Source organism: Leptinotarsa decemlineata, unplaced genomic scaffold, assembly GCF_025532065.1.
Source record: "Leptinotarsa decemlineata unplaced genomic scaffold, Ldec_3_MD MMD2_tig00026328_RagTag_RagTag, whole genome shotgun sequence".
Classification (NCBI taxonomy): Eukaryota; Metazoa; Arthropoda; class Insecta; order Coleoptera; family Chrysomelidae; genus Leptinotarsa; species Leptinotarsa decemlineata.
In genome coordinates this window covers 33851386-33865968 of record NW_027412688.1, presented here as the reverse complement: position 1 = coordinate 33865968, position 14583 = coordinate 33851386, and positions in this window count along the sequence as shown.

Below are 14583 nucleotides of genomic sequence, written 5' to 3'. Positions count from 1 at the left end.
CATAATGGCACACTGATGAGATCACAGTCGATTTGCCAATATCGAAGTTGTCGGATGTTTCAGTAACCAGATTCTCACCTTGATAACCGCAATATCGTTCCCATATGAGAGCATCCTTGAGTCAGTTATATCTGACAATTCCTTAGATTCGTCTACGCTCGCCTCTGCTGCTCAAGATTTTTGTACAGGGCAGATTCATAAGATACAATGCTCTTGGTTTTTGGTCACCTCGTCGCCATAAAGGGACCCATGGGATACTAGGGAAAAGAGGTGCATCACAGCAAAGCCGCGCATTACCGTAACATGATTTTATATGACGAGAAAACTCCCTGTCTTTTCCCAAGAGATACATTAGTTTCCAAGTAACATCATGTACCGAATTACAACTACCCGTTTACACCAGCGGGGACGCCACACATTGTCCAATCGTGACACTTTAGGGTTGCATTTCCTTTCGTTGACCTACTGGGCTCTACATTCATTTACCCCCCTGTTCTACATCCACCCCTCTCCTACCCCTTTACCATACTCTCGCATGTGGAAGAAGATTTTATATATATATATATATATATATATATATATATATATATATATATATATATATATATATATATATTTATATATATATATATGTAATGTAAATAATGCCTTCTTCATGAATACCTACAAAATCGACTGAAGTTTCATAACTATGACACAGAACTATAACCTTGATCAAGTACGAACATGAACATTATTGTTTTATGAAGGGATTCGCCTTTTCAACGAGTTTCCGGAAGCTTTAAAAAAACCTAGCATATTTTTGTTCATATACGCGTTCAGCCTATTCCCAAGAAGGGCAAGAAAAATCTTCAAAATTACTGTAGACTCTGCTATCAGTGATATCAAAAATCATGGAGGAAGTCGTAAACTACCATATCCTCAAATATTTGGAAGGCATACTCTCGCATGTGGAAGAAGATTTTGTATATATGTAATGTATATAATGCCTTCCCTTCTCCATTATGAGAGCAATAGAAAATCGAAATTTTTATTTTTTATCACGAATATTCTGTTAGTGACACTGAGTGGGCTCAAAGTCAGATATTTTTTCAGTATTCGTCAAAGAGGCTAATCTCCTTTCGATATACAAAATTGAACATAACCAAATGCCAGAATATCTGAATACCTAAAAAAACGACTGAAATTTCATAACTATGACACAGGATCTAAACAGAACTATAACCTTGATCAAGTACGAACATGAGCATTTCTGTTTTATGAAGCCTTTTCAACGAGTTTCCGGAAGCTTCAAAAAAGCAATCAAAATTAATTATTTGTTTTTTAATGTAGTTTCCAGTAGCCGAGTGCTAAAAAAACTTTATCCTATTCTATTCCGTCAATATTCTTCTTCTTGTTGAATGATTGCTTGTGGTCAGCCTATTCCCAAATAGGCAAGGAAAATCTTCCAGATAAAAATAGACCAGTAGCTTTGCTATCAGTGATATCAAAAATCATGGATAAAGCCGTAAACCAACATATCATCAAATGTATCACCTCTGTTTGAAAAATTATGAAACAACAGAACATATACTTTGTGCCTGCCACGCGACGGACCGAATCAGGTTTTCAGAGTTTGGTAGACCACACTTGTACCATCTTACCTGAAAGATATAAACTAATGGGGTTCGTCAAGAAGCTGGGTTGATTTGGTCGAGTTTGAATATATGTGAGTCACAATAAACCCTTGCGGGTTGCGCTGCAGGGACGAATAGGCCCACTCACTTCTGACCTAACATAACCTAACTATCTCTCTTTTTGTAGTCGCTCCCGATGGATAGTCGTCTTGATGCTCTCGACAGAAGAAAAGTCTTCAACTTCTTGGGCGATCATCAATATGGCTTTCGGAAACAAAGATTAACAGGCGATCTTCTATCGTATGTCATATGCTATGGTTTCTTGGATCATTTTTGTGTATGACTCTTCAGTTTCCTGAAAAAACGTTCCATGCAAGTGGCCGTAGATGGATATCCTTTGAATACTTTCACCATTAACGCTAGTATTTCCCATTGAAACAGTTTTTTGTATGATTTTCACTAACATGGATCCGCAAATCCTTTGTTCTCAAGATACAGGGTGTTAAAATAAAAATAAAAAAAAGTTATTCGTTAATATCTTAAATATCCTTTACCTAATTTTGTTGTAATTTGGCAATGGTATTTATAACATTGAGGAGCTAATTTAGCCCGAACGTGATTCAATTTATTAAGTCCAGTGGCGTCTCGAGCGGGATTTGAACGAATATTTTTTACTCAAAAATGTACGCCACTAACTTTTGTACAATTTTCATCATATCTTTGGATTGAGCAATTGAAAATACAAGTTTTTTGTCTCCTGAATTTTTTTCGTATCTTGCTTAGTTTTGAAAAAAAAAGTCGACCTAATTGCATATCCCTGGACCTCACAAGGAATAATATGGGGAATTAAATGTTTCTTTTGGAAATTATAGTTTTTACAATTTTTCATTATTAATTATGTAACAATAACAACAAATATTAAATAACATTAACATCTAGACTAACGAATTGCACTAAATTAAGTGTTGGAAAGGGCCTCCTTCTGCTTCAATACAACCATCCAGCCGCTGCATCATTGAATTTCGCACTCGTCTGAACATACCCGGCGTATTTTCTATTGTGTCACATGAATTAATGATGTTATTCCGTAAATCTTCTTCACTTTGAATAGCAGTTTTGTATACCAACGCTTTAAGGTGTCCTCAGAGAAAATAATCTAAGGGATTTATTTCGGGCGAGCGAAGTGGCCATGAGTGTGGGCCTGCTCTCCCAATCCAGTGATTATGGTAATTTTCATACAAAAATTGCCGTGCCACTACACTAAAGTTTGGTAGAGCACCATCGAGCATGTACCACATACGGAATCTTTCCATGACTGGAATTTCTTCTAAAAGTCCAGGTAAAAAAAATTATTGTCTATCAAGGCGTGTGGATTGTTTTCGGCCCGAATGTGATTGATGTGGAAATTAATAATTGAATTTCGAGAAAAACAAGCTTCATCTGTAAACAATATTCGACTTAGGAAACCTGTATAGAACTTGCACACGTTGCATGTGATAGGAATATAGCTGCTGGGCTCTTAAAATCTGCCACACTGTGACATGGGTAATGATCAGTTCTTTAGCTATTTTCCGAGTACTGGTACAGTACAGCTTCTTCAATTTGAATTGTTCGTACTGTTGTAGGTCTCCCAATGACAACCGTCGATCTTTTAAAGCTGCCTGTTTCATAAAGTCGTGCATGGAGACGTACAAAAGTTCTTCTATTAGGCACTACACGCTGAGGAAATATTTCATGGTAAATGCGTCTTGCAGCATTCGAGTTTTCGTGAGCCATTCCATAACAGAAATGCATATCTGCCATTTCACTGTTAGTAAATTGAACCATGTTTTACAAAAATGGTTCGAAAAATAACCACTAAACACACTTTTCATAACAATTATGAATTGAAAGCTTATAAAGTTGACAAAAACTGTCAAGTTGTTCATCAAACGCTGCATTCGTTTTCCAAGGCAACCCTTGATTATTATTTATGGTATTTTCAGAAGAGTGCGAAATTCAATGATCCGGCGGCTAGACGGTTGTATTGAAGCCGAAGGATGCCATTTCCAACATTTATTATGTTATTTAATATTTGTTGTTATTGTTACATAATTAGTAATGAAAAATCGTAAAAATAATAATTTCCAAAAGAAACATTAAATTCCCCATATTATTCTTTGTGAGGTCCAGGGATATGCAATTAGGTAGACTTTTTTTTCTTAAAAATTGAGCAAGATATTAAAAAAATTCAGAATACAAAAAAGTTGTATTTCTAATTGCTCAGTCCAAAAAAATAATAAAAATTGCACAAAAGTCAGTGGCGTACATTTTTAAGTCAAAAATATTCGTTCAAATCCCGCTCGAGACGCCACTGAACTTAATTAATTGAATAACGTTGGGGCTAAATTAGCTCCTCAATGTTATAAATACCATTGCCGAATCACAACAAAATTTGGTGAAGGATATTTAAGATATTTAGGAATAATTTTTTTTAATTTTCATTTTAACACCCTGTATCTTGAGAACGAAGGATTTGTGGACCCATTTCTATATGAACATTTCGTCTTGAAATTACCTGAAGAATCGTCTGTTGAATTTATGGTACATACTCAATCAACACCCAGTACAATAATAGCTTTCTCGATATTGTTTAGCGAAACACATGTCGCGGTTTTTGTAGAATCCTTCATTGTAATAAATCGTATAGTGAACTCTAATAGTAAGTTTCAATATGGATTTTCATCAAGTATCGGCCAGTTTTATTCAATTTAAGAATCCAATATGTTGCTTTGCTGACGACAGCACACTTGTCTCGTAATGTCATTTGGATTCCAGGACATCGGCTGAGGATGCACATCTTCACCGTCAGTAGGAGGTTGCATATCTTAATTAGGATCTAGAGGTGATTTTGAAATAGGGTGAAAGTAACAAGTTCAACCCAGTGCCACGAAAACCTTGGCATCGGTTTTCTCCAAAAACAGTACACACTATTTTGAGATGGACACCAATATATCTTGGCACAATCATGTCGCTGGAATTACAAAGGTTACTTCTCAAAAGCCTGGAAAAGAAAATTGTACACATCTCAATAATTTTTGATGCTTCATAACGCTCAGATCAGACCTTCTTTGGAGTATTGTTCCCATGTACGGAGCTCCTCCCTTGAGCATACCCGGGAGCTGCTGGATTCCATCCAGAAATGAGTCATCCGCCTGATTGTAGACACGACCATCACTCGCAAACTTGATAGTCTGGAACAAAGTAAGGTTGGAGATTTTTTTTTATAAATACTTTACGGGAGGTGCTCAAGTGACTTGGCACATCTGATTCCACCAAGAGCGATACATCAAAAATACGCGACAGACTGTGGCTGCTCATCGTTTTGAGGTTCGACTCTGTACACCCCACTGTTCAAAACTCTTTCATTTGGAGAACTGCGTTTATGTGGAATGAAGTTTCTGAGAACGTTTTTCCTAATGACTTTTATCTCCAGCGATTCAAATCCAACGGTAGTGGCTTATTTCGCACAGGTACCGCTCTCAGAGCGCTTTGTGCACTACCTAAAAAAAATCTGATTTTGTAAATATCTTCAAATGCGGTTTTTTCGATTGGTTGGGAAAGGGATCAAAAATATTCGTAGATAAACAATTGAGTTTTATGCCAATGTTTCGGACTTTATTAAATCCATAATCAGGGCTCTACAATAAAATAATTTAATAAGTGAACAGTATATGCCAATACATAAAACTAAATTGTTTATCTAAGAATATTTTTGATCCCTTTCCCAACCACTCGAAAAAACCGCATTTGAAAATATTTTGGATCACCAAACCAGGCAAAGTTTGTAAATATCGTTTCACCAAAAACTTTACAACGAATTGTAATGGACCTGAGGCACTCTGAGGTGAAACTGACCTGCTGAGATAAAGTGGCAGGTTGTTAAATATGCAAAAATTTCTCAAAATGCGCGAAAATACAGAAAATACTCTAATTCTGCTAATTTTTCACATTGTTGGCAACACTGGTGCAGGCAGCCGGCGACAAGTGGTTGTTTATGGTCGTGGAATAAGGTAGTTCACCTTGCCGTCAAGGTGGGCGAGGGCCTGCGGCCCGAACGACTGCCTCACGTTTTGTGCCGGACGTTTTCCGCCAGATACAAGAATGTGAGACGATGGTGGGTTGGACACAGATGAACGTTAAGATGAGATGCATCACTGGCATTACTACAGTAAATCCGGGTTAAAAAAAAGCCAACCGAGTATAAACTGTCTGGTGCAATTTTTTATTTGTATAAAATGAATCACATAACCATGAACTCAAATTCCAGTTTGTAGGATCGGTGGAGGTATACCTCGGCTGCTATTTTGAAAATAAAAATATGATTATTTTTTAGTTTATGTCGTGAGTTATAAGGACTATAAATATCTTGTTGAGAACCATTATGAGATAACTACAATATTTACAACTTTTTCCAATAACTTTTTGTTGGAATATTTACAAATCAACAGTTAATTTCAAACTGAGGGTCATGTCTTTTCAGAGCGTGATCATTTTTCTTTTTAATTTTATCAAACATTTTAACTAAATTCTAATATGATATAAATTGATTTGAAATCCCTGAAAGAATCTGTGAAAAATTAAAAAAGAATTAGCTGAAAAATAAAAATTATCTCAAGCAAAAAAAATTTGAATAAAAAATACAAGCAACAAATAAAAATTGAACCATCAACAAGAAACTAAAATTAAAAAATTATTGAAAAGAAATGAAAATTTAAAATTCAAAGATTCCAAACCAAGTTACTTCACGACGTTTCCTTTGTTAGTATCCACAATCGTCTTTGGGTGATAACTGGTTACAGTTACACCCGAGAACAGGTTACAGTTGTCACAGGAAGACGATTGTGGATACTAACAATCGAAACGTCGTGAAGTAACTTGGTTTGGAATTTTGAATTTTTGATTTTCATTTCTTATTATTGATTTTTTAATTTTCAACTCGTGTTAATAGTTGAATTTTTTATTTTTTTCTGGTTACTGCTTGTATTTCATTTCATTGTGATTTCAAGTTTTTGTGGTTAATATAATTGTTATTTTTCAGCTAATCCTTTTTGAATTAGTTACAGATTCTTTCAGGGATTTCAAATCAATTCATATCATTTTAGATAATGAAAGTCCAAACTAATGAAATTTTCACTAAAGCTTTTCTATGAACCTATTAATGTTTGAAGTTTTCATTATTTCTTAACGTATTTCAAAACCTTAAAGCAAAGCAACGAATAAGTGAGAGGTACATAAATATATACAAATTATATTTATATTGGCTCTACTTTCTTGTTTTGAGTTATTTTTTCATACTAAATCAGTCATTCATATGTCCAATAATAATTTCCAATTCTCAACTTTTATTAATGAGTGAAATGCGTTTTTGTCGATTGAATCATGTTTCAAATCTCACATAGAACAAATTGGTAAAACATCGAAGGATATCTATAGAATGGAGAGATGCGAATTTAATATGCTTATTATATGCTTTTCACCTCCTTACAGAGGGAGATGAATTCAATCATGAATTCGAAGGTGAAACCTTTCTGAAAGTATGGAAATCAATAAATTTCAAAAAATCCAATATCTGGGAAAGGATGGTTTTGACCTTCTACTCTTACCTTTACACAGAAAAATGTGGGAATATTCCAAAGAAGAAAAAGGAGATTCCCAGTAGGAAACCAAAACCATTTTTCCCAAAATGTATGTCTCCTAAAAATATACCTTCTTCAATTCACCCATTATCTCATTTACGACCAAATCATTCTGGTCTGACTTTGATCATACTTGAGACCTCTTAGAATATTTATAATCAATAATTTATTGACCTATTTTTACTAGCACCCACTGAATAATGGTTATCTTCTCCACTACTTCAACTGGTCTGAATTCCTGGCCATACTGGTCTGGAAGACAATGAAGCTGCTGACTTTCTTGCAAGAGAGGGTTCTGTAAGCAGCTTCATCCGACCAGAACCTGTCATTGGCATCGATTTAGACTTTGTCAAACAAACATTGAAAACCTGGATGGCAAGGTTTATTGACCTCTGACAGAATCTTCCAGGATTAGCCCACTCCAAGGCGTTTATTCATCCTCCGAAGCTTGATACCAAACAGTTGTTGGACTATAGTAGAGATGAACTACGATGTCTAACAGGCCTTCTTACAGGTCACTGTCATTTGAATCATCATATGCAGAGACTTGGACTGTCAGAAGACAGTGTGTGTTGCCTCTGTTTGAAAAATGATGAAACAGCATAGCATATACTTTGTGCATGCCCCGCTACGGACCGAATCAGGTTCTTAGAGTTCGGCAGAGCGGTACTCTTACCATCTGACCTGTAAGACCAGTCACCAAACAAACGAATCGACTTCGTTAAGAATATTTGGCCGAGTGTGAATAGGTGTGAGCCACAATAAACCTTTGCGGGTTGCGGTGCAGGGTCTAGTAGACCCACTCACTTCTGACCTAACCTAACCTAACTTCAACTGGAAGTCACCCTCAACTATAGAAAATTATTCGATCAGAACATACCGATAACAATCAATTTTCTCTTTTTTTGCTAAAAGGCAAAGCAGCGGTGATTTGTAAATCATTCTCTGTAATTTGCGTTATGATATATCGATTTGTAATAATGAAAGTAATGGCCATTTTGCAATATATAACCATAAAGCGTTCATTAAACCGGTACAGGTGGTATTTGCTTTTAGGCATCAACAGTTATTACCCAGAAGTGTGAACGATAATTTTTTATACAGGGTATTGGAAATCGTCGAGATTTCATGAACTTTCGGAGTTTGGAGCACCCAGTATTGGCTGTTTTGATAAAAAAAATGAAATATGATTTGTCAGATTTTGAAATAAAAATTGTCAGATTTATAGTAAAAATACGTAAATAATTCATAATAATTCTACAGTATATGTTTTTTTATTATTATTATATGAATGTATCACTGTTTGTATAATAACTATACTACTCTATTACTCTGCTGATTTTATATGCTATTCATTATATTCCATTGTACTCATACTTAGTCATAGCTTAACTTAATTATATTTGTCTTGTAATGGGGAGTACTTCTGTTAGACAATAAACCTTTTTTTTTTAATATTATCATTTATAATACAAGATAAAGAGTATCTCTAGATACACAAAGAAGCATAACAGAATGCTCGGTATTTGAATCGAGTCGTTTCCTATTAAAAACAATTTCGTTTAGTATCAGGAATTACCACTCGAACACTATCTGGCCACGTTTCGTTTACCGATGGTGTGATGCCTATATTACATTGATAATTGAAGTAAATATGCATTCATTCGAATGCTCATAGCAGTAATTATTGAAAATCCGATCCGATTTCTGTAATTTGTTTACATTCTTTGTGGTCGATTATCCACTGGTCCAATAGTACCTGGAAATAAAATTTAAAAAATAAGTCAGAGATATATAACGATTTAATTTTATGTAGTAGTATTGCTTGTTACTTACCTAACGAATATTTATTGTGCAAAATCCAACATATATAATTAATTAGTGAATTGTAAACTTCATACGTGTCGTTTGTCAAATTCTTGTCAGCTGTTCAATAGGTCACTGATTGTGGATGACTGTGCTGGTCAGTTCAAGTTCCAGGCGGCACTATTTGAATTTAGTCATTTGAACGTATCACAAGTGACGTTAGGCAAGCGTTAACCGTCGCAACTGTTGTTATTGAATTTTCCACGAATTTTAGAACATATAGAACAGAGGAATAGATGTAGGTAACTCCAGTGTATATTGTGAGAGGCATAAAAAGGGACAGGAAGGAGAAAAGAGAGGAGAAGGGGGTGAGTGATGGTTGTGTATGAGAGCAACACGTCTTCTATGTATTTTATGGTGGAATTTGTGGTTTTTATCGATTACAAAGTGTGTTTCGAGTTTCAACCAGAGCAGACAATTCAAGGCGCAAGATTTAGTGTTTTCTTGCGACGTCATCAACAAATTGTCGGATCCAAGGTTCCAGGCCAACTTCATTCCGAAGTCATTCTTGCTTTCTACACTGCATGATGTATAGCAGTTTAGCAGCCCTCTATATTGCAGGAATAAGTTATAACAAGATAAGTGCTAGGTAACGCATGGGGTGAGTTATCATATCTTTCAATTCCTGCATGCTACAACCTTGCTTGTTGCTCACGCGACAGTCAACAGCTGAATAACAACCAGTAATAGCTATCATCGAAGAATTTCCAGTTAGCTTGATCACAGCGAACGCTTCATGCATACTATTCATAGACTATAGTGCACATAATAGTGACATTCGCTTTGCAGATAGCCATGTTTCATATTTATAACAATTTTATATACAACTGTGGTATCTGCCATTGTAGGTTGGTTGTGATCACACAAGCTCTTTTTTTTTTACTTAGATTCAGATGGCCTTTCCATTTCTAGAGTAATAAATCAGGTTAACTTCAAAATATCACCATAGACCACTATGGTGGATTTGGTGGTGGATTCATTTACCTTACCCACCCCCTATAAAACCGCTATGCTGGCCGAGTGGTCGTTCTTAACTAATCATCACAGTAACACATATTTTGTGTTAGAAGTGACCATATGAATGAATTTGTCACTCATCAAAAATGAAGGTGAAATATCATTAATCAGACCAAGATTATAGTTATAAGAAATATAACGTGATAGTTTAAACAAGGCTAAACACTGCTGAGAATCATCAAGACGTTTTTGGTCAACAGTGAGCTCGCGCGGCACTCACTTTGAACAGAACTTTCTCATAGTAGTCAAATGCTCATGTACGTTTTTTTGATATCCTCACAGTGCCAGCTTATTCACGCATCTTCACTTGTCGATCATCCAAAATGATTTTGTGAATTTTTTATGTTGTCTGGTGTTACTGACTCATGTGGACGTCCACTGCGTTCTGCTTCATCGGTGTCTCTACGACCACGTTTGAGGTCAGCAAACCCACGTTTAATGATTGTTTTTTATGGAGCGGAGTCCTTTCAAGACTTTTCAAGCCATTGCTTCGCTTGAACGGTATTTTTCCCATCAAAAAGCATTGTGAAATCAAAACACAAAATAATAAAAGTAGTGTCACTCTTAGCACAATAAATCACAAACTATTGAAGGTTAGTACAGACTGAAGAAGCGGTAAATGCAATAAGACTAGCGTCATCTATATGTTATGGCCGAGAGTTTCACCCCATGTAGTATGATTATTATCCAAGGAAGAGGTGATGATTTATCTAGAAAAGTAGAGAATGAATCATTTCCTATTTATATCAAAATTACTCAGACAGCCAGTCACTTCGTTTCACTTTTGCGTCTTCTTGTCGACTCCTCACCGTAAAGTCGAATCATAACCACTTAGAACCTAGATATGATCGAATTAACGCTTTGAAATTTGCGGTAAGATAATTTTCGGCTCCGTGGAGCAATAGATACTTTCACTTCGTCGATAATGTTTCTTTGTGCCGGTACAAGTCAAGGTAAATCAGATTCAGCAAAAACTTGTTAGGTTTACTTATGTTCGATATCATTTCAAAAATGTAAAACCGAATGACAAGCATATTCTGTAAGAGATTTGCCACTCGCTCGATGGACAGAATGGAGACCATTATGAAAGATGTAAAGTCGTCGACAAGGTTGTTTTAAATGAAACGCGCTTATGATTATTGTATATGTATATGTTTGATAAACTAGGCATAACAGAATGAAAGAAGTTTACTTGATTTTTAATTAACACGCTTTTATTAGCTTCATCTGCATGTATGTATGTTTGTTTGATTGTTTGTAATTCTCAAGCTCGGGATCAGTATTTGACAGAATTATCGACGTTATTGCTTGATATATTCACGGGCAGATGGCGCTGTACGTAACCTCTTTGATATATCGACATTATTGCTTGATCTATTCGCGGGCAGATGGCGCTTTACGTAACCTCCTTGATATAATTCGGACTCAATTTTCATGTATTTCTTCAATTGAAAAAAGTATTTTTTTTATTAACACGCGCTCCTGCTGCCTTGGTCTTGGTAGCTGATTTTCAGAATCCCTCTTCGGAATCGAAAAATATCAATGGTAATTTTTCTAAACAATATAACAATAAGATCACAATGCTATAATGAAAAAAATATTTCAATAATAAACAATGCGCACTATCAAAAAACCCCATTTTTTTCGTTGCCTGAACCATCAACAGCGTTGGTCATTGAATGTTTGGGGTGGAATAATCGGAAAAAGAGTTATCGGTCCGTATTTTTTGGATGGGCATTTCACTGGAACAAAATATGTAAGATTTCTTCGGCATTAGTTTTCGAATTTATTGGACGGGGTTCCATATTGAACAAGAAGTAGAATGTGGCTACAACAAGACGGTGCACCACCACATTTCAAAACTGAGGTATGGGAATACCTCAACGATCATGACCAAAATGAATTTTTTTTATGGGTGTATATCAAATGGATTGTCTACCAAACTCCTCCAACATCTATAGTAGACATGAAAATAAGACTTACTAGAGCTTTCTGGGGAATTTCAGAGGATATGCTGGAACGTGTAGAAAATTTGTTTAAAAAAACACTGACATTATGTGTTGCAGAAAATGGTCACCATTTTGAACATCTTTCGGACTCGTCTTTTCAATAAAAAATTTAGGTGTTCATATTGAAAAAATTTTTAGTAAGTGAAAGTAAATAAATGAACTTTTTGTGGTTACAACAATTAATAAAACTGGTTATAATTTGTAAAATATCTGTGTTTCGTATAGTATAACTCCGATAAAACATATTGTGAAATGTGTAAACATTTCATACAAATGAAAAATAACAGGGTGTTTCATTTGAAAGAGTTGAATTATGTCTGTTTCACCGAGCACCCTATATATTGTTTCCGAAAGTTGAGATTCCTGAAATTATCAGAGTGTTGTTGACTAACCATTCCTTAAAAAATTCAACAAATTTTTGTAGACATGCAAAATAGGTTTTTCTGGAATAACTTCACAATGCCGCAATGGATATTCGAAAACAAAAATTCCTTGGAGAGATTAAAAAATATGGAATCATATACTGGGTGTTTCATTCGAAAAAATATTACTTTGGTTGGCCACGCAATTCGAAAAATTGTTTTCCCAAATAGCAATGGACCGAGAGAATCTTGTTGACTCAACCTGCATTTCACATATTGTTATTTACAAGGCGTGTAAGGAAGTTTTCATGATATATGTGTGGCAGTCAACCTGTTTAATATCTGCGAGTTTTGGAAGCACCCAAAAGTCTAATGTCACGTACCAATTTCAGATATTTCAAGCACTTTCGTTCACTTTTATGTATCATATTATTCAAAATACTTCATAACACTACATAAAATCAAACGAAAATGTGTTAACTATTCTTTTTCAATATCTAATTCTGATTTTGTTGCAGAACTGAGGTAGCAAATTCTTATGTTTCATGAAATTCCCAAAGATTGTTTGTAAATAGAGATCAATATTTGGCCCAGATCCGTTGTGTACTTTTCATAACCGATTTGTTTTCATTCCATACAGCAGCAGATTGGAAAACACGGAGACCCAAATCCTTATTGATTTGAACTAACGCGTACGTACATACGTTAATGAAAAATATCAACACACAAATCAAACTTCGATGTTTTTACAGAGTTCAAAAAATCCAATAAAATAGATATGAGAAATCATCATTGTCCATTCCATCAGTTTTTGAAATTCGGTGAAACTTTTGTCATTAAGAAGATTGTCGTATTTTTCCTTGGGGGATGATAGATAGACTTACAGTGTTACGATCTTCATTCGGGTTTGAAGGCCGTATCTCAACGTTTCGCCAGCACGAGTGGCTGGCTTCTTCAGATGTTCATTCATCTTGATGAATTTGATGAATTTTCTAGCGGACCTGATCTACAGTTTCTCCGATGTTCATTCAGCCTTGTAGGTACCCATTGATCTTTTGGTCGTACCGATATAAACTTTTCCGCAGGTGCATGGTATACGATATACCCCCGCAAATGATAGTGGATCTCTTTTGTCTTTCGCAGATCTCAGGCTATGTTGTATTTTCCTGGTGGGCTTGAACACTGTTTTTATGTGTATGAACACTGTTTTATTCTTGATTATGGGGTCAAACTCGAAACCGGTTGTATAAATAAAATCTACCAGTGGTATTTAGACTGAAGGGTTTTTTATTCATTTCATTCAAGTGATCATCAATTACCATAAAGTAAACAAGTCATCAATCACACATATGTTATGCTTCCTTAAGATTTTTCTGTCTGTAACCCTAGGGATGTACGTTAGAAATGCACGTGCAACTGTTTCGAGTTTCCTTCTTATTTTGCCTTGTAGAAGTCTTCACTTTCATGACCTTCTTGATCTCGATTAAACTGTTTCTATTCGATCCTAAAGCCACTTGAAGATGCTCAAATTCTTCTTGTAGGTACTCCGGTTCATATATTCTAGGATCACGTTGACTTGATTGGTGGTTCGAAAGTGCATGCAGATATCTGTCCGTATGTGTTGGTGCCACGCCTTTCGACGAGTACATCTAGAAAAGCTATCCGGTGTTCCTGTTCAGTCTCCATAGTGAACTTGATGCTAGTAATCCGGTCAATCTAGACATTAAAAAGTACATAAATTTACACCAAGCTGCAAACGCGTGTGAATGTTCAAAACAGAGTTAAAAACAAGATTTTGAAATTCCGAATGATTACAATGCCTGGAAAAAAAATTATTCGAGGTCAAAGGTAAAAAATCTCAAAAAAAATTGTTTTTTCGCGATTTTCAAGAAAAGGTTTATCATAAAATCACTTCAGATGAAAATTGTAGACCATAAAATTCTCCACAAAAAATTTATTAATACTTTTTTTCTTAGAGCCACCTTTTCTGAGATACGACGAGTCAAAAAGTTGTAATCGTCATTATAAGCACACG